Source organism: Prionailurus bengalensis, chromosome B3 (assembly GCF_016509475.1).
Source record: "Prionailurus bengalensis isolate Pbe53 chromosome B3, Fcat_Pben_1.1_paternal_pri, whole genome shotgun sequence".
Taxonomy (NCBI): Eukaryota; Metazoa; Chordata; class Mammalia; order Carnivora; family Felidae; genus Prionailurus; species Prionailurus bengalensis.
In genome coordinates, this window is record NC_057355.1 from 63848665 (window position 1) to 63873166 (window position 24502).

The following is a 24502-nucleotide window of genomic DNA, read 5'->3' on the forward strand; positions in this document are numbered from 1 at the left end:
GAGACTTTGAGAAGTATGTATGTTTTTCTGGAGGGGAAGGGGGAGACTTGAAATACTGCAGGGCTAAAGTAATGAAAATACTTTTTACCTTGTAACCTGTAATTTGAAAATGTGCTGGGTTTGTCTTTTGATGCCACCAGGGGGGTGGGCAGGCTTTTCCCTCCCACCGTGTGGTCTCTACCAGCCTGGCTCCTGGGTGAGAATTTTGCCAGCGTGCAAGCGTGAGGCTGGTGTGTTAGGATCCTCTTGGGTGGTGCTGCAGCCACACTTGGCTTTGGGGGGCACTGACACGGAGCAGACAAGAGGCCTAGCCTCAAATTCCTGCCTTCTCACCTACTGATTGTGTGATTCCAGGAGAATTATTTCATGTCTTTGGGTGGTGGCTTCCTCATGTGTAACAGGTAATGATGACAGTACATGCCTTTGAAAGTTATGGGCAGTAAGTGAGAAGACAGAGATCATGGGTAGTACATGGTGACACATGGGTGTTTAACCAGCATTGGTTTGTCTTTAGGCTTGTCTGAGGTTTGTCTCGAAGAATGCACTTCATTGCAGGGCTTTGTGAGCTATGTCTCCAAATTAAAGTATAAATTGTGGATGACTATGTTATCAAAAAAGACATGTTGGCTGTAGCCATTGAGCATTATAGAGCAAAGAGCACAAAGTTTAATCACACAGCTTCCTGTCCATATGTTGGCCCTAATACAGTCCCTCGAGACAAAGTAACTTATTTCTTAGAAAAAAAATCCCGTTGCCTCTATAGACGGTTACTCTGCCAGTAGTTAAGTATTAGGAATAGGCAAAAACAGTATTTAGGTTTTCCTCTGCTCAGCCTACTGGTTACCATGTTGCATGTTTGCTCATTCATTTAACAAATGCACAGGTATCTACTAAACATATCATCTCTAATGATATTTTGTTAAAAAGATGCTTTAGAATGATTACTTTGCGCCAAGCACTATGTTAAGAATTTCACACTGATTGCTTTTATTATATAATAACCACCACCCTTTGTTGAGGGCCCACTGTCTGCCGGGAGCTGTATCTGATGACTTACAAACATGGGCTCTTTCAAAAGGATACGTATGATCTCCGTTATCTGGGAAACACTCGTGTGGACACCGTGTGAAGCCCTTTCCATAGTGCGATACTGGACCACCCCCTTGCTCCGTTTCCGGCTGGTTTTGACCATATTGGAATACTTCATAGTTCTTGAAATACTGCGTGCCTTCCTGACCTCAGAGCTTGTTCTGACCTGTCCTGACCTTGCACTTGCTGTTCCATCTACCCGTGTGTTTGTACAGTTTCCGTCTTCATACCATGCAGAACTCAGCCCCGCGATGCTTTTCCAGTGAGCTGTTCTTGGACTCCTTCTAGTCAAGTAGCTGACACTTCCATAACCAGTCACTCTCTACCTTGTCATCAGGTGTTAAGCAATATTTTTACTTTTTTTTTTTTAGAGCATATTTCATTTACAAAATGAAAAAGGGGACCTACCTGCAATTTGCTGTCCCTAATACGTAAAACCGAGGATATCCTTAAAAAATATTCTGCAAGAATCTGACCATCTGCCATCCATTCAAGAGAATATCTTAAAGGCTGTAATTTTGATTCAATTCCTGTTGGACTTACAGTGCTATCAAACAAATACAGTTGAATGGTTTTCTTAGAGCACTAACTGGATTGTCTTGTCTTGCCCAAATTTAGTCAATCTGTAGTTGGCAAATTATTGTCACTACAGCCACTTGAGCTTCTTCATTGGCCCAGAGAGAGGGTTGGGTTGATTGATCGCCATGGGCCTTTCTGGCACAATCTCCTCAATATGCAGACTGCTACATTTATCGAGATTTGATTATTGCGTCAGATACTGTGTAAGTGCTGTCCATGTATTATCTGATTGAGTTCTTTCAGCCTGTTTGAAAAGGTATCTGATTTTAGTCCCGTTTTATAAATTAGAAAAATGACAGATAAAACAGACCTTGCCCACTAAGGTCACACAACTGATAGCCATCTGATTCAAATATTAAGCTCCTAACTGTGTTGTGAACATTGTCTGTCTCAGGGCCTCTGGGGGTTGTGGGCCTATCTTGTAAGCAGGAGGTTAGATTAGTTTCAGAAGAGAGAGAACTCTCTAAGAAAGAGTCATGGGATTGTAACATGTTTGTAGTCATGTTTGTTTGTAACAAACAATCCCAGGACTCGTTCTTAGAGAGCTCTCTCTCTTCTGAAAGTAATCTAACCTCCTGCTTGGAAGAGCTAAAAACTGAGAGGTGCCTGAGTGGCTCAGTTGGTTAAACGTCCGACTTCGGCTCAGGTCATGATCTCCTAGCTCGTGAGTTTGAGCTCCATGTCAGGCTCTGTGCTGACAGTTCACAGACTGGAGCCTGCTTTGGATTCTGCTTCTGTCTCTCTCTGCCCCTCCCTAGCTTGTGCTTTGTCTCTGTCTCTCTCTCTTTCTCAGTAATAAACATTAAAAACAAAGAAAAAAAAAAGAATTAGAAACTGGGTATAGCAAAGACCCAAATCAACCTGAAGTTTATGTCTGCTCCCCCAAAACCCCACAGGGCAACCCCACAGATCCAAATCTTATGGATTTGGATCACACTGAGTCTGGAATTTGGATTTAATGCTTTTCACAGAACCTTTGTAGAATTGAAATTAATTAATTAAGGTCTGTTTTACAATCTTGACTTCAAATCCTTCTCTTCACCATGTTTGCATTGTTTTCCTCTTGGTCTAATTCAAATAAATTTTGTTCTTCCCTGCAACTTGTAACTATGCAATATTCAGCTCTGTGTGTTGAAGGAGTACAACCCATATATTTACCAAGTTATATGGATTTAATTATAGGATGCAGACATAGTTCAAATGTTTTTTGAGAGAATTTGTTCTAATCTCTAAAATTAGATCAAAGCGCACACACACGCAAATGCACATACACACGTATTTTGGCTTTCTTCCTTGGTCTCTAAAGCTTCCTCTATTGATTGGTCTAGGCTGCTGTCTTCCAGAAAAGGACTTTTTTTCTTAAGGATAAGAAATCTGTCTTTGATTCCACATCTGTTCACTGAAACTACTGCTGTCTGTGTAGGAGTGGTTAGTTCATATTTTTTGACCTTGTGATGAAAAGGATCTCAGAATTCACCTTATCCAGTGTGACCCAAACTTGCTTGATCATGAGAACCACCTACATATTCTTGGGCCTGAGTCAGAACTTTGGAGTCAGAATCCTCAAGGAAGGCAGCTAGTAACCTATTTTTAACATGCCAAGTGATTTTTAAAATAGTTTTTGTCATACTCAACCTGTTTAGTATCCCAAACAGAGTTGGGAAACTGATCTCCACTACTACAAAGAGTGTACCAGTCTCCTTGACAGCAGTACCAATGATTTTGGGTTTGAGCTATTTGGTTTTGAGAAACTGATACACTCACTTTATTCTGTGGAAAAGATTTATAGGACAGATTGTAGGGACACAGAACACTCTTTTGCAAACCCAAGAGTAAGCAGCGAAGAACAACCAGCTTCCTGGAGTGGAGGCTCTGGGGTCTTTCGTTTGTGATGTTCTTGCTTTTCTCTGGACATCAGGTTTCCCACGGCTTCAACTCGTCTATGATCTCTAATGGCCCCTTGGCCCCATGTCAGCTCACCCTCAGCTCTTTCCCCGCATCCCACGGATTCCATGTTTCAGTTTCCCAATTCCTATTTCTAAGAGATCCATCATAGGCTCAGCTCAGAGTTCTGTGCCGGGTTATCAGAGAGATCTACCAATACAGGAAACCCATGCATGTATTTGAAAATAATGCCCCAGATGTGGTTGGGGAAGGAAAGAGTGCAGGAACTTGACTATTTATCATGACATTGGAAGTGCATTTTGGGGTTGTAGATAATATTTCTTGCAAAGTCTCATGACTTTGTTTGGGATCATTGAGGGTCATTGAGTTTGCACTATGGCTTATACTTGTACTTGCACTGTAGGTACACACTCCTCGGGATTGTGTAACTAGAGGTACAGAGACGAGTAAATGGTAGCAAATGATGAAAAAATGTGAGGAAATTTTGAATAGCATCAAGATTTTATATGGTCATAGTTGCCCAGGTTTTCACTCCCTTCTAACTTTAGCTTGGGAGTTAAACAGCCTTTCCAGAATATATTTGGTAGGTATAAGAAAAGATCAGAGAAACAGAGGTTATAGTCAAGGTGAATCTGGATTTTTGTAATGTTCTGTTTTATTTAGAGTGAATCAGTAGCTTTCCATTTCTTGAGACCAAGTTAGAGATTAAGAATCAAGCCTGTTGGTCTTTTTTGGTTTCCATTTTTCAGTCCTGGGAGCTGCTATCCCAAGGAAGAACACGGTGTGATCTGACTCCTTCTGAATCACCCAGCTTTTTTCTTGGGACTTGCATGCACATAATAGGGCCATCTGTTGGCTTTCGTTGAGCAAAAGTTTAAATCAAAATAAAATTCCCTTCTGTCTGATCTCAGATTTACTGCTGTTCTGGGAAATGTCACAGAAGCAAAGGCAATGTTATTTCACTAAAAATAGTGGTTAGAAACTAAGAGTCATGATAAAAACTTCTGGAGATCTTGGCTCCAAAAGCCCACATGATGTCTGGTGACAAGTTCATTGGAGGTCCAAATGATAAAAATTTTGGTTAGATCTAGAACGAAAGGACACTATGTAATCTAGCTCACATATTCATGACCTATTGCTTTTCTGCTCTTCTCTTTTTTCCTGTTGTTATGACTCTGGGCAGGAAAGGCTTGAAAAGGAGGCCAGTCTTAAGAGTCCGATTTTCTTCTAGTTGAAAATGTTGGTGGATATTGAGATTAAAACTTGCTGTTAGGAATTTTCAGCTTATTGAGGATGAGGTTTTTAATTCTATAGATCAGTTTTTAAATACAAACCTTTGAGTCTAGATGTTGCTTCATACCCTCTGGTATGCCTGTGGAGCTTACTCCCTGCTTATTATGAGGGCTACAAAAGAAACACAAGTAAAAGCTGTGTGTTCCTGTTAAGACTATTAGTGTCCAGAGGGCAAAAACTATCACACACAAAACAAAAAAGCATTAAGTACTGAACTCCTAATACTAATACTGTAGATACTTAAAGAATGATAACTCTGTAATGGAAAAATCTTTAAAACCTATTTGTTTTCTCAGACTTCATGGGGGTTTGATGAGACTATAAACAACTTTTATATTCTATCATTTCTTTTATATTACCTATTTTTGGAAATCCATTCCCAATCAGATTACATACAACATATACATTAAAGTTTAATACTTTCATTATTTTTTTAATCCTTAACAGTTATTTTCTCTACAAAGTTGTTTTTTTTTTTGTTTGTTTGTTTTGTTTTGTTTTTTAACAGAATAAGGTATGAGAAAAATACCAAGCATTTTCTCAGGACGTTGGCTAATGTTTGCAATAGTAGATGTTAAGGCCCATGAATGTAAGACATGTGACTGTTAAGTTCTGTTTCTACAGTTCAGATCAGTGTGTATTACACAGTAGGTACTTGTTGAATACTTAATTAAGTGAATCATGGCATGGATGATGGTGGTGGTGTGGTGAGATGGAGAAGAGGTTCAATAATGACATCAAGGTGGAAACCAGCCTGATGAGAATAGAGGTCAGGGGTAAGGAGGGTCATTGGAAATAACATCATTTAACTAAAGAAAGATCAGACTATAGAGAATTATAAAAGAATGTACGTTTAAATTTTTTTGATGTTTATTTATTTTTGAGAGAGAGAGTACGAGTGTAGGAGAGGAGAGAGAGAGAGAGAGAGAGAGAGAGAGAGAGAGAGAGAGAATCTCAAGCAGACTCCAGGCTCTGAGCTGTCAGCACAGAACCCTATGTGGGGCTTGAACTCACAAACTGCGAGATCATGACCTGAGCCGTAGTTGGATGCTTAGCCAACTGAGCCACCCATGTGCCCCTAAAAGAGTGTATGTTTGACAAGACAGACCAAAGAGAGCCACTGAATTTTATGAATAGCAACATGATGAATGCATTAAAAAAATTTGCAAGGTTATATAAGATGTTTGAAGGAGCTGAGAGGTCAGGCACTTTGTTAGCTAGTGAGGCATAAACCTATGTGATGAAAGCTGGAAAAGACCGAAAGCCATTCAAAAGGACAAGGGCTGTGACCTAGTACTAGGATAGAAATAAATGGCTGAAGAAGAAGTAGGAAGAAGGTCTGGAAGACAAAGAATGGGGCTAGTATTGAAGGGAATGGGGCAGTTAGGAAGATGAGCCAGTTCTGATAGGCGGGCATCTTGGGGAAAAAAGTGTGTCTGGACCAGTTCATGCTTGAATCAATGATAGGACAACCATGTGCACTGGTTGGGTTTTATACAAGCTGAGAGAGATTAGACATCAGGGTTAGATTTATAGATCCAAGAAACATTAACTTGGAGGGGACAGATCTAGTCATGTAAGATCAGAGAGAAATGAGTGGAAGGCAAGGATCCTGGGCTGGGGGCCAGAATGAGGGCAATAGTAGTCATCTGGATGATACTCACCTAATGACACCCTTGAGAGTAGGGGGCATCTTCTATTCACCTTTGCATTCCTGACATGAAGTACCATGATTAGCTCACAGTAAGAGTGCTCAATAACTACTTGCTAAAAGAATGTTATTCCTTCCCATGCTGTATTAATTCATGGCAATCCAAGAAAGTCAGGAGAGAACACATTTGAAGTCCTCACTGGGGATATGATGATATTAGAGCAGGGGATAAAATTTTCCTTTAACCTTTGAGGATCCATTGACCTCTCCTTCTCTGTATGCCATTTTTTCTTGTTATGTGAAGAAGTAGATGTTAGTGCATCTTTGATTTGTAGAGTGGCTTTTTGTGAAAAGGAACAAAGTAAGCACCAGCAGTCCTTTTTGTTGTTTAAAAAAAAAAAAAGGAAATGAACTCAACAGCAAATTTGGAATATATATTTACAGTGTACTTGATATTGTGTGGGACCTAAAGACATTTAGTACTGTCCTAGACAGTTTATAATCAAAGCGACAATAGGTTCCATGACAGCCGGTTCTGACCTTTCTCCTTGGACTGCATCATTCTGTGTTCTTGTTGGCTGACATCTTCCATCATGGCACCACAATATGGCCTTAAACAAACAAGCCTGCTACTTCATAGTCCTTAGGAGTGACCATTCCAAATGCAAAGGTGTGAGAACAGCCCAAGACTGATAATCACACCTCCAGGAGATCATGATTATCCCTACATTCAAAATATACTGACTTTTGGAAACCATAAGGTTTTTTAAAAAATAATTTGGAATTTCTGAGAGCACTCACTTTATTAACTCTGTATACCCTGTCAAGTAGATCTTGGCAATGTCTTTGCTTGTGGAATTCCTAAAGTCCAGAAGACCTGCCAGAGTATTTCCTTTGCTTTTTCCTTCTCCCAGACCAGGATTTGAGGGGAGCCTGTGAGTGTGGGTTTTGTACAACAGCCATCTTAGGTGGATGTGAGGTTTTAAATGGCACCTTTCTTTGCAGGTAGGTTGGCAGACAGAATACTGCTGGCAGAATGGATGATTTCAGGCCCTAAGCTGAGGGCAGGAAACCCCATTTTGAATTACTTATTCATTCTTCCTTGAAGGGTGGGTGTCTCAATGTTCTGCTCAGCATCCAGTGAGTTGGGAGGATTGTATTTGCTGTCTCTTGAATAGTTTTTTTGGTAAAAAGTCAAAATTAAGTTTATTTTTCCTTTTTGTCTTCTACTTTTTTTTCTTTTACAGAGTAGATTCACAGCCCAAATCTTGCGCTTGGCATCTTTCCTTAGGGCCAGCTTGTCCTATCTGTCCCTGTGTTTGTATTGCCATGACACCCTGGCTTCTGTTTCCCAAACACGTGATGCTTTCAGCTCAGACTTGGCCACTGGCCCCTGCAGGGCTCAAATGCTCAGAGGGAGTTGAAAGGGAAATGTTTCTTCGGGCCAGGCTTCTCTCTGGACATTACACACTACTCTCTTTTTCTTCTTTCCCTTGTCCCTGGCCAAACAGGCATCATGACCTTCATTGGAGGACCAGCATAATTACATGGTACATACTTGTGGTATTCCTAAACTGGGGCATGATTACATGATATGTAGTACCCCATGAGTTGGATGCCTCTAAGAAGCCAAGCTTCCTTGGTAAACTCTACTTTGGAGAATGAAGTGTAAGGAGGACGGTAGAAGGTACCTATAGGTTGTCATTCATTCTCTGAATACACACTTACTGAATACCTACCAGTGACAAGCCACTAAACACTCTGAAAACGTGATTCCACTGGTAGTACAGCATAGCAAAAATACTTTAAGATTTGAATTTTCTTCAATATCCATTTATTTTTAAGGGCGAGAGACAGAGACAAGCATGAGCAGGGGAGGAGCAGGGAGAGAAGTAGACACAGAATCCAAAACAGGCTCTAGGCTGTAGGCTCTGAGCTGTCAGCACAGAGCCAGATGCAGGGCTTGAACTCATGAGCCATGAGATCATGACCTGAGCTGAAGTTGCATGCTTAACTGACTGAGCCACCCAGGTGCCCCAATTTTTGGAGTCAGAAGACCTGATTTGGGTCTTGGCTCTGCCACCTGTTGACTTGGGAAAATCAGAATAAGGGCAACATACAGGGGCACAGAGAAAGGGCTGGTTCATTTGACCTTAGATAGTTGGAGAAAAGCATCAGAGGAGTGAGTAACATTTGAGCTGTTTCTCAAAAAATCGTTGGGGGTTTGTCAGGTGTATGAAGTGAGGATAGCTTTTAGGTAAAATAAATAGTGAAAGGAAAGATAACATAATGAAAATGTGCAATATCTAAAGGAAACTGTGAGCAGTATGAGGAGGTCAGAACGTACAGTGCATGGGGAGAAACTTTTTTTTTGTGATTGCAATACAATGAATATATAATATTAGTTTCAGGCATGCATCGTAGTGATTGAATACTTTTATATGTTACAAAATTATTCCTACAATAAGTCTAGTTACCATCTGTCACCAAAGTTATTACAATATTATTGACTATATTCCCTAGGCTGTATATTACATCCCCATGGCTTGCTTATTTTATAACTCAAAGTTTGTACCTCTTAATCTCCTTCAACCATTTAATTGTACCCCTGGCCAACACCTTTCTTCCTCTGGTAACCATTAGTTTTTTTCCTATGTTTATGAGTCTGTTGCTGTTGATTTGGTTGTTCTTTTATTTTTTTATTTTTTTTTATTTTTCAATATATGAAATTTATTTTCAGATTGGTTTCCATACAACACCCAGTGCTCATCCCTAAAGGTGCCCTCCTCAACACCCATCACCCACCCTCCCCTCCCTCCCACCCCCATCAACCCTCAGTTTGTTCTCAGTTTTTAAGAGTCTCTTATGCTTTGGCTCTCTCCCACTCTAACCTCTTCTTATTTTTCCTTCCCCTCCCCCATGGGTTTCTGTTAAGTTTCTCAGGATCCACATAAGAGTGAAAACATATGACATATCATAGTGAAACTGGCAAAATACAAGGATAAAGTGAAAATTCTGAAAGCAGCTAGGGATAAACATGCTCTAACATAAAAAGGGAGACCTATGGTTGTTCTTTTAGATTCCACATATAAGTGAAATAATACAATATTTGTCTTCCTCTGTCTCTGACTTACTCCACTTAGCATAGTACCCTCTGGGTACATTCATGCTGTTGCAAATTGCAAAATTTCACTTATTTATGACTGAGTAATATTCCATCACACACATACACACACACACACACACACACACACACACACACATGCCATATCTTCTTTTTCCACTTGTTTATGGATGGACACTTGGGCTGCTTCCATATCTTGGCTATTGTGCATAATGCAACAAAAACATAGGGGTGCATGTATCTCCTAGAAGTGGTATTTTTATTTTCTTTGTATAAATATCCAGAAATGAAATTTCTGGTATGGTATGGTATGGTAGTTCTATTTTTAATGTTTTGAGGAACTTACATATTGTTTTCCATGGCAGCTGTGCCAATTTACATTCTCTGGGGAGAAACTGAGGATATTGCTGGGAAGATAGGTGGATGCCAGGTTGGGAAAGCCCTTGATGCCTTGCAAAGGAATTTGGATTTCAGGCTGCTTTCAAGAGTGCTCTCATCTCAGTTTTTAATCAGATGAGTCAAAAGATCATATTTACATTTTTATGTTCCTGGTAGTAGCACTGAGGTGACTTGGGGGAGGGAGAAAGACAGGTGAATATTTCCTAGTCCAGATGAGATTAGGCATTGTTGTTTTTCCTGTCTGTTTCAGTAAAGCACCATGGATGTTTCCACTGTAAAGCAAATCCGGTGAGCATGTGACGATGAGTAGTGGAAGACTATCCTAGAGACTGAATGACAACTGGCTGGTTCTCTGCTTGTATGTGACTGAGAAGTCCCAGAGGAACAGGCAGGAGAGGGACCTGAGGTTCTCTGCTGTCAGGTTTCAAAGGGCTTGATGGTAAGGGCCCAGCTACCTCTACAAGGATAGCATGCTCGTCTCTTGGGGCAATCCCTTGACCAGATAGCGAAACAGAGCACTCACTTTTCTCTCTGTGAGCCTTTGAACCTCTTTGAACACAAGATTTTCCCTCTGCCACAGCCAGAATGTTAGTACACATTTGTGTACTTTTGTCCTTATACTCCATGGGGAATCTGTTCTTGACGAAAATCTTAGTCCTACACTTGGCTGGAAGCCGCTGTTGTTACATTTGTTGGACACAGCTGGTGCTTTATCAAGCCCAGAGAATAAAAGAAGTGATAACTGTGATGTCAATCAGAACTGATTGCTGAAGAAATAGTATTATTCTGTGTAAAGCTAAAGGAAAGGATCAATGGTCTGGCCATTATGATACTGTGATGAAATGGGTATTTATTGCAGGATTGTGCAGAGGTTGAATAGTGTCACCAGGGTGAGTGAAAAATTCTATTGTGACTGGATGGGGAAAGGGACAAAGATAATACAGGACCTAATGACTTTTTATTTTATGTGGAAAAAATGCCTTAGTAGCAGAAATTCTGGACCAACTTTCAGGAAATAATCGCATTTTAAATTTAAATTTGTGAGGTAATTGCTATAAGTGACGTGTGTACAAGATATAACAAAGCCTTAAAGGAGGGAGGTATCATTTAGACTTCAGAATATGGCAGGAGTCAGAGGAGGCTTTACTGAGAAGGAGATATTTGAGGTGGTTTGGGTAGGATGGTTAAGCCAGTAAAAAGCGAGGGAATGTTTCATGCACCTGTAATTTCAGTCTCTGCAAATTTGTATGTATAATGTGAGGTAAGGGTGCAAATTCATTGTTTTGCATGTGGATATCCAATTTAAATGATGTTCAATTGGTAAAGTCTCCCAGTTAAAAAATGTATGTGTATGTGTTACACACACACACACACACACACACACAGAATTTTGACATAATATATACAAAATCTGATTATCTCTGAATGGTGGGCTAATGAATTAAATTTTTTTTCTGTAATTATTTAATTAATTTTAAAATTTTATTTAAATCCAAGTTAGTTAACATGTAGTATAATAATGTTTTCAGGAGTAGAATGTAGTGATTCATCACTTACATATAATACCCAGTGCTCATCCCAACAAGTGCCCTCCTTAATGCCCATTGCCCTTTAGCCCATCCCTTCCACCCAATATCCCACCAGCAACCCTCAGTTTGTTCTCTATATTTGAGTCTCTTATGGTTTGCCTCCCTCTCTGTTTTTGTCTTATTTTTCCTTCCCTTCCCCTGTGTTCATCTGTTGTGTTTCTTAAATTCCACATGTGAGTGAAATCATATGATATTTATCTTTCTCTGACTGATGTATTGCATTTAGCATAATACACTCTAGTTCCATCCACGCTGTTGCAAATGGCAAGGTTTCATTCTTTTTCATAACCAAGTAGTATTCCATTATGTGTGTGTGTGTGTGTGTATGTATATATATATACATACACACACACACACATATATATATATATATACATACACACACACACATATATATATATACACACACACACATATATATATATATACATATACACATATATATATACTACATCTTCTTTATCCATTCTTCATTTGGTGGGTATTTGGGAGCTTTCCATAATTTGGCTATGGTAGATAGTGCTGCTATAAACAATGGAGTGCATATGCCCCTTTGAATCAGCATATTTTGTATCCTTTGGATTAATACCTAGTAGTACAATTGCTGGGTTGTAGGGTAGCTCCATTTTTAATTTTTTGAGGAACTTCCGTACTGTTTTCCAGAATGGCTGTACTAGTTTACTCTGCGACCAGCAGTGCAAAAGTGTTCCCCTTTCTCTGCATCCTTGCCAACATTTGTTGTTTGACAAATGACAATGAGTTAATTTTAGCCATTCTGAAAAGTTTTTCTACCTGTATTGTAACAGATATATTTATGTGATAAGGAAAACCAGATTTTTTAAAAAATGCTTATTTATTTTGAGAGACAGTGCTAACCAGGGAGGGGAAGAGAGAGGAGAGAGACTCTCAAGCAGGCTCCACACTGTCAGTGTAGAACCCAACATGGGGTTTGATCCCACAAACTGTGAGATCATGACCTGAGCTGAAATCAAGAGTTGGATGGATGCTCAACTGACTGAGCCACCCAGGTGCCCCTGGATTATTTTTTAATGAGAAGAGGCAGTATGAAAAAATCTTGGGTTAATGTTCTTGCTTTAGTGTGCACATTAGTTTGAGTATCATAGTGTCCTGAGAGGTAGGGAGAAGGCTTTAATATATGCCAAGTACTTGAAGGGCAGAAAGGGTACAGGAACAGACTGCCCACCTGTGCCCCCTGTTTGGAATAACAGGCCTTATCAAGAACCTGAGGGAAGGGTGTGGCTTCTTCCCTCTAGACAGATGCAGGGGTGGGTCTCTGGGCTGAGAACCTTTGCCAGGAATGGGATTCCCGGGCTCCTCATGGTCCCATCTAGGGGGCAGTGCTACACTGGCTCCACCATGGGGATCTCACCAGCCCTTCCCACCCCCTCCCCAACCCCTGCCGGAAGGAATAGTTGTTTAAATGGAGACAGGTCCCCCACATTTCTATCATTGGTATAGAACCAAGCTGATTATCTAAACCTGGCCCCTCTTTTTATAAATTGGAAAAACCCGTGCTCAGAATGACTGCATAGTTAGCCTCAAGCCTCACAGCTAGTTAACAGCAGAGCTGAGTTGAGAATCCTGGTCTTCTTATTCTCTGGGCAGTGACTTCCTCCAACCCCACCCACATTCTGTTTGCTTGTATTCACATCCACTGTCTTATAGATCCTTAGCACACAGCACAGCCAAGTAGTATACCTGGGAGTGGAAAAAGAGACCAGAAACTAAGGCCATGTTCTGGAAAGTCCCTAAGAGCAAACATTTATATGACTACATAGTTGAAATGATAAGAGACACAGTGAACTTCCTCCTCAGAGAAACTTTTTTTTTTTTTAAACGCTTGTTGTTTCCCTTTAAAAGGCATATTACTGCCATGGAATCGTAAATCATCACCAGCCAGTTATAAATAACCATCAATAGATGGAAAGATCTTGCTTAATAGGAATTCTTGTGAAAAAAAAGTTCAGAAGAATTTATTACATTTTCCCATCCTCAGTTAGCATTGAAACTTAGTAAACGATTGCTCCTTTCCCGGGATGTAGATCTAGACCAAGCGGTATTGTCTTGAAATCCCACTATACTTTGTACTTTGAGACCATACCCAGACCATCATCCACAGTCATGGACATCACTTAAGGGATTGACAACTTAGCACCCAGAGAGTTGCCAACCAAGATGCTGACACATTCCAGACTTGACATTGGGCAGTGGGTGCTTGGTGGGTACATGATGCCATGTGTCTTTCATTTTCCCTCCTAACCATGAGAGATTACAATTCTGAGGTCATGGACTGAGCAGAGATATCTAAGACAGGGTCAGAAACAACAGACCTTAGAGTCAGGAGAAAATGCAAAATGTCACCATTTGGACTAAGAAGAATAGCAGGAGACTGCTAAGAGGAAAAGATCTGGAGGTCTTATCTACCTGATTGCTTTATGTGGATTTCTTCTGTCCCTGGTCCACAGGTTAATTCCTGAATGTCCAGTTTATCTATTTTTTTTTCAAAAAATGAGGAAAAATGCAATAGAATTTAATAAAGTATATTCTTTAAAAAAATTTTTTTAAATGTTTATTTCTTTTAGAGACAGAGCACAAGCAGGGGAGGGGCAGAAAGACAGGGAGACACAAAACCAGAAGCAAGCTCCAGGCTCTGAGCTGTCAGCACAGAGCCCGACGCTGGGCTTGAGCTCACAAACTGCGAGATCATGACCTGAGCCACCCAGGTGCCCCTAAAAAAATGTATTCTGGAAACACTGTATCTGGCCTGACAAATCATCATTTTACCTGCTTACTAAATACCTTCCAACTTTTAGACTCTAGGAGGATTTCTGATCAGTGCCTGGCCACCCTGTAAGCCCTTTTCAAACACATAGTGCACACCTAAGAAGACTTGGTTAATCAAAATCCACTCTTGTGAAACCAGGAGAACTAGAGGTATTTGGAGGGAAAAATATTGCCGCTTCTTCACATTTCTCTCCGGGCTTGCCAGGCTCATCTGGCTCCAAAGAAACAGGGACTTCAGGGACAGTTTTCCGTTCTTGAATTAAATGAATTGCCCACATTCGTGTGTGATGATGCTTAACGTTTTTTAGGCTTTCCACTTGATCACTTAGTTGACTATCAGAAGAGAACTGGGGAAAAGAATGAAGCTTCCAAGGTATAATCTCCACTTGTATATAAAAAAATGTCCCATTGGTTGAGTGGAAAAATACATATAAATACTACTTCCAAACCATTTTGAGCTAGTAATTACAAACTGTCACAATAATCATAGTATGCTTTTATTAACAATGGTGCTGTGTGGAATTCAATATAAACTAGTTAATCAAGAGGATCCCTCCCCTCGGGGTTATGTCAGCTCTTAAAAGACTTTTAGGCAAAATTGCTCATTATCTTGTAGACAACACCCTGCAAACAGCTATATTGTTATTACAAAGCTTAGTGAAACATATTTAGATCATATGCAAGAAATAAAGCTGGGGAAACAGTGTCTGCTCATGCAAAAAACAAACAAACAAACAAACGAAAAAACAACCTCCAAAGTTTATTGCTAACAGAATAAGGATCCTGATTACCCAGGGTTTGGGAAACCCATGGATACATGAGCTTGGTTCTGTATTATCCCAGGGCCTCTGGATTAGATGGGGATGAAAACAAAGCAGGCAACGGGAAGAAGGCAAAAATCAAATGACTAATAGAGCTAACGGTGTGTCTCACTATGATATTGTAAAAGTCCTACCAGTTCTACCAGTTTATTTTTGAAGAATGGATAGAAGTTTAAAATCTATTTATGGCGTTCAGTTATTACCCAGAAGAGAAGGATGTTCTTTGCAGCAAGACCAACATAAATATCTATGGGTTTAGTGAGTCACAGTTTTTCCTGCCGAAGGCTGGTTTTAGAACCTCCCCGCAGGGACTTCTGCCCACACTGCTTAACTGTTAGGAAATGCAAGCTCTTGGGGTCTGTGTTACTCTCTCTTTCCCCGGTCACTGGGATTTTGGGATAGAAAAAAGCTATGGTGATAACGATGATGATTGATGATCATAATAATCATGGCCAGTGCTTTGTAGTCTCTTAGGTGGCTCCTTAGCACCTAAACATTTAGACTGTAAAGGTCACAAAGGGTGTTAGCAAGAACAGTAAGAACATAAAGATTGGGCTTTCTCTCTGATTTTAGAATAATAAATAGGAAGATTGTGGAATCCACCTTGGTGGCAAGGCATAATGGTTAACAACATTGGCTTGGATGGGCTCCTGAATGGCTCAGTTGGTTAAGTGTCTGACTCCGTCTCAGCTCAGGTCTTGATCTCAGGGTCATGAGTTCAAGCCCCATGTTGGGCTCTATTATATATATAATAATAAAACATGTCTTTTTTGGCTTTTTTTTTTTTTTACTGTGTCTCTATTCCTCATTAGAAAGTATGTTTTAGGCAGGCTGGGACTTTTTAGCCTTGTTCTCTCTTTGGGGAGTGATAACACATAGGAGGTACTCAATAAATGTGTTGAATGAATGAATGAGATAAACAAAATGTAAAATGCTTTGCATAGTGGCTGGCACATGAAGGATTGAAATTTCTACCACCAATTATATGTGGATTGGCACTGGGTAGAAATCTGCCTGCGAAGAGTGGTCTCATTCTCTTCCTGGTGAGGCCGGACAGAATATGGAGGGCCCAAGGGCTGGTGATGGATGCAGCAACACTGAGAGATCATTATCAGGCTTTTGGTGGTATAGGGTCAAGCCAACAGGATCTGGAGGAAACTCCTGAACTCTTCACACATGGAAACCCAGCAGTTCTTGGAGGTCACAACAGGATACTCTGAATGCTCATTTGGGAGGTCATCAAGGCCAAGGCAACATTGGCCTGTCCCATGGTACACATCATCTGCTCCCACTTTTCCTTAAGTTATGAGAATAGGGAATGGCCTTTTGCTTTGATGCTTCCCTTCTGGCCTAAATGTGGATAATGGATATTTATTTATTTTAAAGTGCTGCATATAAGATAAAGTCACAGATATGATTTATCATCTTGAACCTCTATATAGTGTTCCCTGGACTCCATACTTATGATAATCTCAAGAAGTCTTCAGGGTGCTAATTTATATCCAGGAGACAATCTTTGCCTCTTCTACTTTGTTCCTCCAAATGCCATTCAGATATTCTTCCTGTGTCAGTCATGGTCCTTGAGAAGCAGACGTGAAGATACTGTTAAACACTGCAGGGATTTTCTTGAAGGAAATGCTTGTGTGAAAGGACCTAGAGAAGCCTGGGTTAGCAGTCAGATCACAATGTGGGCCTGACTCATGGAAGGGGATAAGGAGAGAAGGCTAGAAGGGAGCAGGCTAGACTGCCAGGCAGTCTAAGGAAGCATCAGCAAAGCCACTGGGAAGTCCTGTGCCCAGGTCAGCCATCAAATAAGTCCTATGTTTCCCAGGATGGAGACTTCCCACCATACTCTATCATTGACAGTAAGCAGCCCTTGGAAAGTGGGATCATCGTGCAAAGAGGAATGGACTTAAAAGTGCAGTAGTTGGTGCTCTGGTTTAGTTCCATTCTCTGTAGAAGGAGGAGCAAGACACCTTTCATGTCCACTATACTCCAAGAAGCCGGGTGATGCCATAACCAGCCCCTAAAGCTGGTAGCTCTGTGATGTGGTACCAGGCTACCAAGTGGGAAAGATGGTGTTATGCCTCTCACTAAGGAAAATACAAACTAAATGGGTTAACACAGACATGATAATGGAGGGGTAAATTTCCTTCTTCCAGCAGCAGTCCCAGACACAGTAGTTCTCAGATATTCACTAAGTTGGTCTGTGTCCTCTTAGATTCTTCTATATCCTTCTTTCCTAGGATGTAGCTTGTGCTCAGTATGGCTTGGTAAATATAAGTTCTGACAGTTACAGCCTTAAAGAACCAGAACCACTATTCACTTTCACAGGTCAGTCTTGGTGTATATAACTGCCCACTTGTCCAATCTCTTTCCACCATGATGTTTTCTATTAAAGAAGTTGGTAGCTCCTTCTTGTTCTGGCCTGTGGTTGGGATCACCCAAGTCCAGTCTGATGATTCTCCTCTAAGGAGAATCTCAAGGAATTGGGCTTGTAGTCTCCTTACCCTCAGAAGGTCATTTGGGTTCCTTATGAAAGTTTCCTCATTCTTTCCCTAGCACCTTAACATTCCGATATCAATAACTTCTGGGGGAAAATTAGGAACACATGCTTCACTATAGCTCTACTATACTTGCTAGCTGAGAATGAGAACAGTTGAAATATCATCTCAGACAAATATTTTCCATAATCTGTAGAGAGTAATCAATACTTGGAAGGAAAGTTACTTGGCGACAGTGTCAACATTCCATTTTCTGAAGCATTCTTGTGTGCTCAACTTCACGGTCTCATACCTTTTCATTATTTCTCAACCACTGGTTACTGTGACTTCTCAGAACCAAGAGGTCCTCTTTGTGCAGGTTTGCGTAGCTGGTTTCCACTGAGTTTCTTTCCTTTTTCTAGAGCTTGGGTATAATGGGACCAGGTCTGGTAAAGTGAGTTGAGTAAATGACTGATTTTTTTCCCCTGGAGTCCTGTCTTTCTGTGAACATGCACTGTGTGATTTGTCCATGGGAAGATGCAGCTGTTAGCAGGTACTCTTTGTACCCCAAAGCAAATGAGAGTCCTTGCTGTGAACTTGAGAATACATGCTGGGGGAGGGGAGGAGGGTCTTTGTTTTTCACCCTTTTAGAACTTATTGCTCCCAAATAAGTGGCTGTAAATGGAAATGAAGGGATAAGACTTTGTGACTAATTTCTCTGGGGAGCCTAAAGGTCCCTACTCCTGACCCCATTGTGTTGCCTCCCCCGTCTTTCCACTGCAAGGCTCATAGCAGTTTTATGACAAGGTGGGTGTTTGTGATCCAGTTCAGGATGGGGACTAATCCAGTCCTCCCCGGTGCTGGTGTTCTTTCCATGACGGGGCTGACGCTCAGCCAGTGGAATCCCAGTGAGCTCAGGGAACAGGCGGTATGTGTCAGGTTGATTCAGCTGAGGAAGTCATGGCCTTGGTTTAGCCTTATAAGGCTGTGGTTCCGGTGGAAGCGAGACTGTCTCAGCTTAAAAATCCAAAGCTCTGAGCATTCCCAGATGACATCTGTAGTTTCTCCAACACACATTTGGCCTCGTTGGTTCCTTGCAGCGCTCTGATTGTGCAATCACAGTTTGGCACATGCTTTGTCCTGTGAAATCTGTGCATTTTCAGCTCAGACATCTCAAAAATAATCATTGAAGCATTTTGATCAGGGTGGTTTATCGTAAAGCAGAATCACTCTTACCAGCGTTTCTGGTAAGCAGTAGGAGGAGAGGGGCAACTTAGGAGGGAGAAAGGTATAGGGGAAGGAGGGATGGCTTTGGAATTGGACAGGCCAAGATTCAAGTCCTGCCTTCCTTTTTTGACTTGTTGAAAAATCTTAGGCTCTCAGGGACTTGGATTAATCTTCTGTAAAATGGAGAAAATAGTGTCAACCTCACAGGGCTGTTGTTAGATTTCACTTAAGAGTGGAGTAAATGGACTCTGTAAGTTTCATATAAATATATATTTGATTGTGTGTGTGCATGTGTAGTGGTGGTGGGGGTTGTAGTAACAGTAACCTGCTTATATTTTTATTATATATTATATATATTATACTCGACTTTTGATAAATAATTTGCTTCTGAGGCTGGCTCAGACTCTGTGTCTGTGAGTTATTCCTCAAACCCCCAAACTGTCTGGGAATGTCCGAACTGGTTTCTGTGCTGATATCCATAGAGGTAGTCCTCAGCTTTCCTTTTTTTAGCCATCAACTGGTAGCAGGTACAATCAAAAGATGACAAATTATTTCTAACTTCCTCAGTAATATCTAAGATCTAAAGACATAAATCATTCTGGATTCCAGTTTAAGATATTTGGAAAAGAGAGAAATATTTCCCTCCAACTCTTGGAACACTTCCCTGTCATTGCAGCATACATGTTGTTTCCAAACAGAGTTGATGATAGGACTTCTTTGGCACAGTGAGAAAAGATACAGTCCTTTCCCTCATGAGGTCTCTATGCCAAAATATTGGTCACCAGGTTCTTTGCACATTTAGTAAAAGGCTTAATGTCTTATAATTATGAAATGGAACTGCAAGCAATGTATTAGGAAAAAAAAAGCTAACTCTGCCTGGAACAAACTTTGCAAATTGGACTTGTCATTTCTTTTAGCTGTTGATATATTGAGCTTTGTTTTCATTTGATTACTCAACCAATTGATTAAAGAAAACATTTATTGATAATTCTCTGCTTTTTAGGCACTGTGGCAGTACTGGGAATACAACGATGAACATGACGAAGAAAATTATTGTCTTTTATGAAGATTGTAGTCTTTTATGAAGAAGCAAGATGCAAAGTAGTAGGGGGAGAAAGAAGTATAGGGCACTGTAAGAACACAGGGGAAAGGCATTGCTTCTAGAGTTGTAGAGAGAGAAAGCAAAGCATAAGTTGGGTTCTGAGCATAATTTAGTGTGGATGGGTCCTGAGTGCAAGGGAGCAAGTGGTCATGGGTAAGGCTATACAGGGGAGGCAGGGCCAGATCATCAGATCTCGAAGGCCCTAAAGGCTTCTGTAGAGCATTTGATTCTACTGTGAGGCATTGGGGGAATCCACAAAGAATTTTAAGTGTGTGTAATGTGGGAGGAAGGTCAGAATTTTGTTTTAGAAAGATCAATCTGGTGATGATGTAGAGTATGGGTTGAAAGGGCTTCAATCTGGAAGCTGGGAGGGTATTTGGGATTCGCTGGTGAGATCAGTGCAAGAGATGCTGGTGGCCTCAACTTGGGCAGTGGAAATAGAAGGAGTAATGGACTAAAAACATTACTTAGCAGATAAAATCAGTAGGACTTATTACATAGACAGACTGAAGAAAAGAAAGAAGACAAGAATGATGCCAGTTTTTCTAACTTAAGCAACCAGTTATATAGTGGTGCCATTTTCTCTCACAGGGAGCATAAGAAGAGGAACAGCTTTGGGGGAAAGAATGAATTTCATTTTGGACATGTTGAGCTTGATGTGTTTCTGAGATTAAGTAGAGATGTTGAGTACACAGCAGGATATTCAGATCTGAAACTCTGTAGGATTATCAAGCCTGTAAATATAGATTTGAAAGTTAACATACAGGTGGTAATTTCAGCCATGAGGATTCATCGACTAAGAAGCTGTGGAGTAAGAATTGGGCCAAGGGCAGATATCTGAGAAATGAAATATCTCAAATATGGGCAGGGGAAGAAAAATGGCCAATGGAGAGAAGGAACAACTAGAGAAGCAAGAGAAAAATGGGAAAGTGGGGTGCAGGAGCGTGGGCAAGAGAAGGTTTCAAAGAGGTAGTGATCAAATAATGTCTAGTGCAAGTTAGAGGTCAAGGGAAATAGAGATGGAAAGTTTCCTTTGGAATTTACAAAGGGAGGGGTGTTGTTTACTTTGGCAATAGCAGTTTAAGAAGACTAGTTGGTGAATGAAGCCAGATTGCAGTGGGCTGATGAGTGAGTAGGAGGTGAACAGGTGGAGGAATGTGTGAGGGCAGTGAGATAGGGCAGTGGCCAGAAAGGCACAGGGGAGACAGCACATTTACAGTTCTTTTCTTCTTCATTCTTTCTAGTTAACTTTTTAAAGTTAGGACAGGCTTGGGAGTGTTTAGATGCAACTGAAAAGGAGCTAGTAGGGAGAAGTTAAGCTATGAGATGGGTTTCTGAGACAGGGAGTCTCCTGAGAGAGAAGGAAAAGTTTCAGATCATCTGTGGAGAAATTAGCCCCAGAATAGAAGGAAGGATGTATACATACTGTTTTTGGCATTTATATATATAAATATATATATGAAGTACCCTTAGCTTTATCCTTATACATTAATTTTTAATTATATATTTAATTATATATATTTTTATTAATTAACTTTTAATTACATATCATTATTATTATTATATACAGCTTTGGGGGAAAGAATGAATTTCATTTTGGACATGTTGAGCTTGATGTGTTTCTGAGATCAAGTGGAGATGTTGAGTACACAGCAGGATATTCAGATCTGAAACTCTGCAGAAATATCAAGCCTGTAAATATAGATTTGAAAGTTAACATACAGGTGGTAATTTCAGACGTGAGGATTCATCGACTAAGAAGTTATGGAGTGAGAATTGGACCAAGGGTCCAATATGTATTATTATTAATAATTTTTTAAAGTTTATTTATTTTGACAGAGAATCCGAAGCAGGCTCCACATTGTCAGTGCAGAGCCTGATGCGGGGCTCGAGCCCACAAACCGTGAGATCATAACCTGAGGTGAAGTCAAGAGTCGTACACTTAACCAACTGAGCCACCCATGGGCCCCTATGTTATTTTAAAATGCAAGGATTTATCTACCTGGGTATGTCCCCTGTGTGTTTTAGGCCATCACTTTTTTTTTTTAATATATTTTTAAGTTTATTTATTTATTTATTTTGAGAGATAGAGAGAGAGAGAGAGAGAGAGAGAGAGAGAGAGAGTGTGTGTGTGTGTGTGTGTGTGTGTGTGTGTGTGTGTATGAGCTGGGGAGACAGAAAGAGAGGGAGAGGGAGAAACCAAGCAGGCTCTGTGCTGGGGCTCCATCTCATGAACTGTGAGATCATGACCTGAACTGAAATCAAGAGTTGGATGCCTAAGGACTGAGCCACCCAGGTGCTCATATCATCAGTTTGAATCTTTAACGACTCATCTGTAAGTTCTGGAGGGCTGAGTATCTCTTTGTTCACTTTGTCCTGCAAAGAAATGTCTTGGCTTTGTTGAATGCATAGCCAGGAATTAGGGCACAGCCTGTGGCCTCAGAACATAACAAAATACAATGAGAGCCTGGCCTTCATTCCTCTAGGGCTCTAACTGGTTGTGCAAATCAGCCACTGATCCTACTCAGTACTTTATGCAGGTTGGTGCTTCATCTTTCATTCTTGAAAAGTACTTCAAGAGCTCTTTTCACCTCACTAAGGGAAGGGAGTCTAGGTTAGTTTTAGTTAGTTTTTAATTGCTCAAGTAATTTGAAACCTTGACAAATATAAGACTTCTTAAGAATAATTTCCTTTAGGGGCGCCTGGGTGGCGCAGTCGGTTAAGCGTCCGACTTCAGCCAGGTCACGATCTCACGGTCCGGGAGTTCGAGCCCCGAGTCAGGCTCTGGGCTAATGGCTCGGAGCCTGCAGCCTGTTTCCGATTCTGTGTCTCCCTCTCTCTCTGCCCCTCCCCCGTTCATGCTCTGTCTCTCTCTGTCCCAAAAATAAATAAAAAAAAAAACGTTGAAAAAAAAATTTAAAAAAAAAAAAAAAGAATAATTTCCTTTAAATTAATTTGATTGGCTTGGCTGTAAGTGGATTTATATCTCAGGGTAAGACTCAGCAGCAGTGGCACTGGGGCAAATAATTAGCTTCTGTTCCCTCTAGAAATATTATTTATATGTGTGACGTTGGGCTACAATGAGTATTAAGGGCAATTTTGAATAGGGAAAAATATGCCACAATGTGACCACAGTGTCTTGGAGCTGTTGTGGAGTGATAGATACTAAGTCCCTTAGGTGCTTTCCATCACCAGTTACTGGATTTACCTCCTTTTCTCCATCCCCCTATTGGGTAGTTTGGGCTTCACCTAAACATGTGACCCAGAGGAGTAGCTGGATAGTGCAGACCATGGGGCACTTGGACCCTGGGAATCTGTAAACAGGGGAGAAGATTTTGGCAGGTTGTTGTCCCTGAGAGGGCAACCATGCCTTGGGGCTACTCTCCATGTCACTGAGCAAACTTACAAAATCTTGCTGGCTTCTAGGTCTGGTTCTCAAGCATGGGTGCACATTAGAATCATCTAGAAAGCTAGGAAAAATACTGATGTGCATGCAGGTCCCACTTATTCTGATTGAATTGATGTAAGCTATATTCAGGGTACTTAAACAAAAAAAATCTCTCTAGATGATTCTGATGTGCAGCTAAGTTTAAGAACAATTGCTAAAATCACTGGGGCTTTTGAGACGTTGGCTGGGCTGGAGAACACAAGTTGCCAGAGAACCACAGATACCTGATGAGGCTTTAAAAATACATTTTATTATTATTATTATTATTATTATTATTATTATTTTAATTTAACGTTCATTTATTTTGGAGAGAGAGACTGAGCACAAGTGGGGGAGGGCAGAGAGAGAGAGAGGGAGACACAGCCTCTGAAGTAGGCTCCATGCTCCGAGCTGTCAGCACAGAGCCCGACGCGGGGCTCGAACCCACACACCATGAGATCATGACCTGAGCCCAAGTCAGACGCTTAACCGACTGAGCCACCCAGGCGCCCCAAAAAAATACATTTTATTATTTACAACTCTTTGCAATATATAGACTCCTATACATATATTTTTCAGGGCAGCATTCATGTTTATTTCCTGGAAACCCTTCGGGACAAAGAGTTTATTCGATATCATGGCTCACTCCAGGCATATGTATCAGTGTGGCAGTTAGACAAAAGAAAAGGGACTATCTAGGGAAAACCAATTAGGTTTTCATGTGAGTAGCCTCTGTGAAGAAGTTGGAAACTGAGGAAATGTACTGAACCTCGTTTCAGTAGGACTTGATAACATTGTTTAAAGGTGAATTTAGAAATGTTTCTTTGCAGGATCAGAGTTCCCAAGGAACTGGAAGCAAAAGCAAGACTCCACGTAGACCCAAAACATGCAAGGCTGTATGTTCACATCCTATACTACTTAATTCTAGCATGTCTATGGAAATGAGCCAAGTAACTCCATGGTAGGCCAGGTTTTATTTATTAGCATGACTCATATTCTTTTTTTTAA

At 40.7% G+C, this 24502-nt stretch overlaps 1 non-coding gene across 1 annotated transcript; it reads right to left on the reverse strand.

The window, feature by feature from the left end:
• Positions 1-23917: 23917 nt before the first annotated feature.
• Positions 23918-24002, reverse strand: TRNAP-UGG. Its single transcript has one exon. It is a non-coding gene; the product is annotated as a tRNA-Pro (tRNA).
• Between the last annotated feature and the right edge of the window lie 500 nt (positions 24003-24502).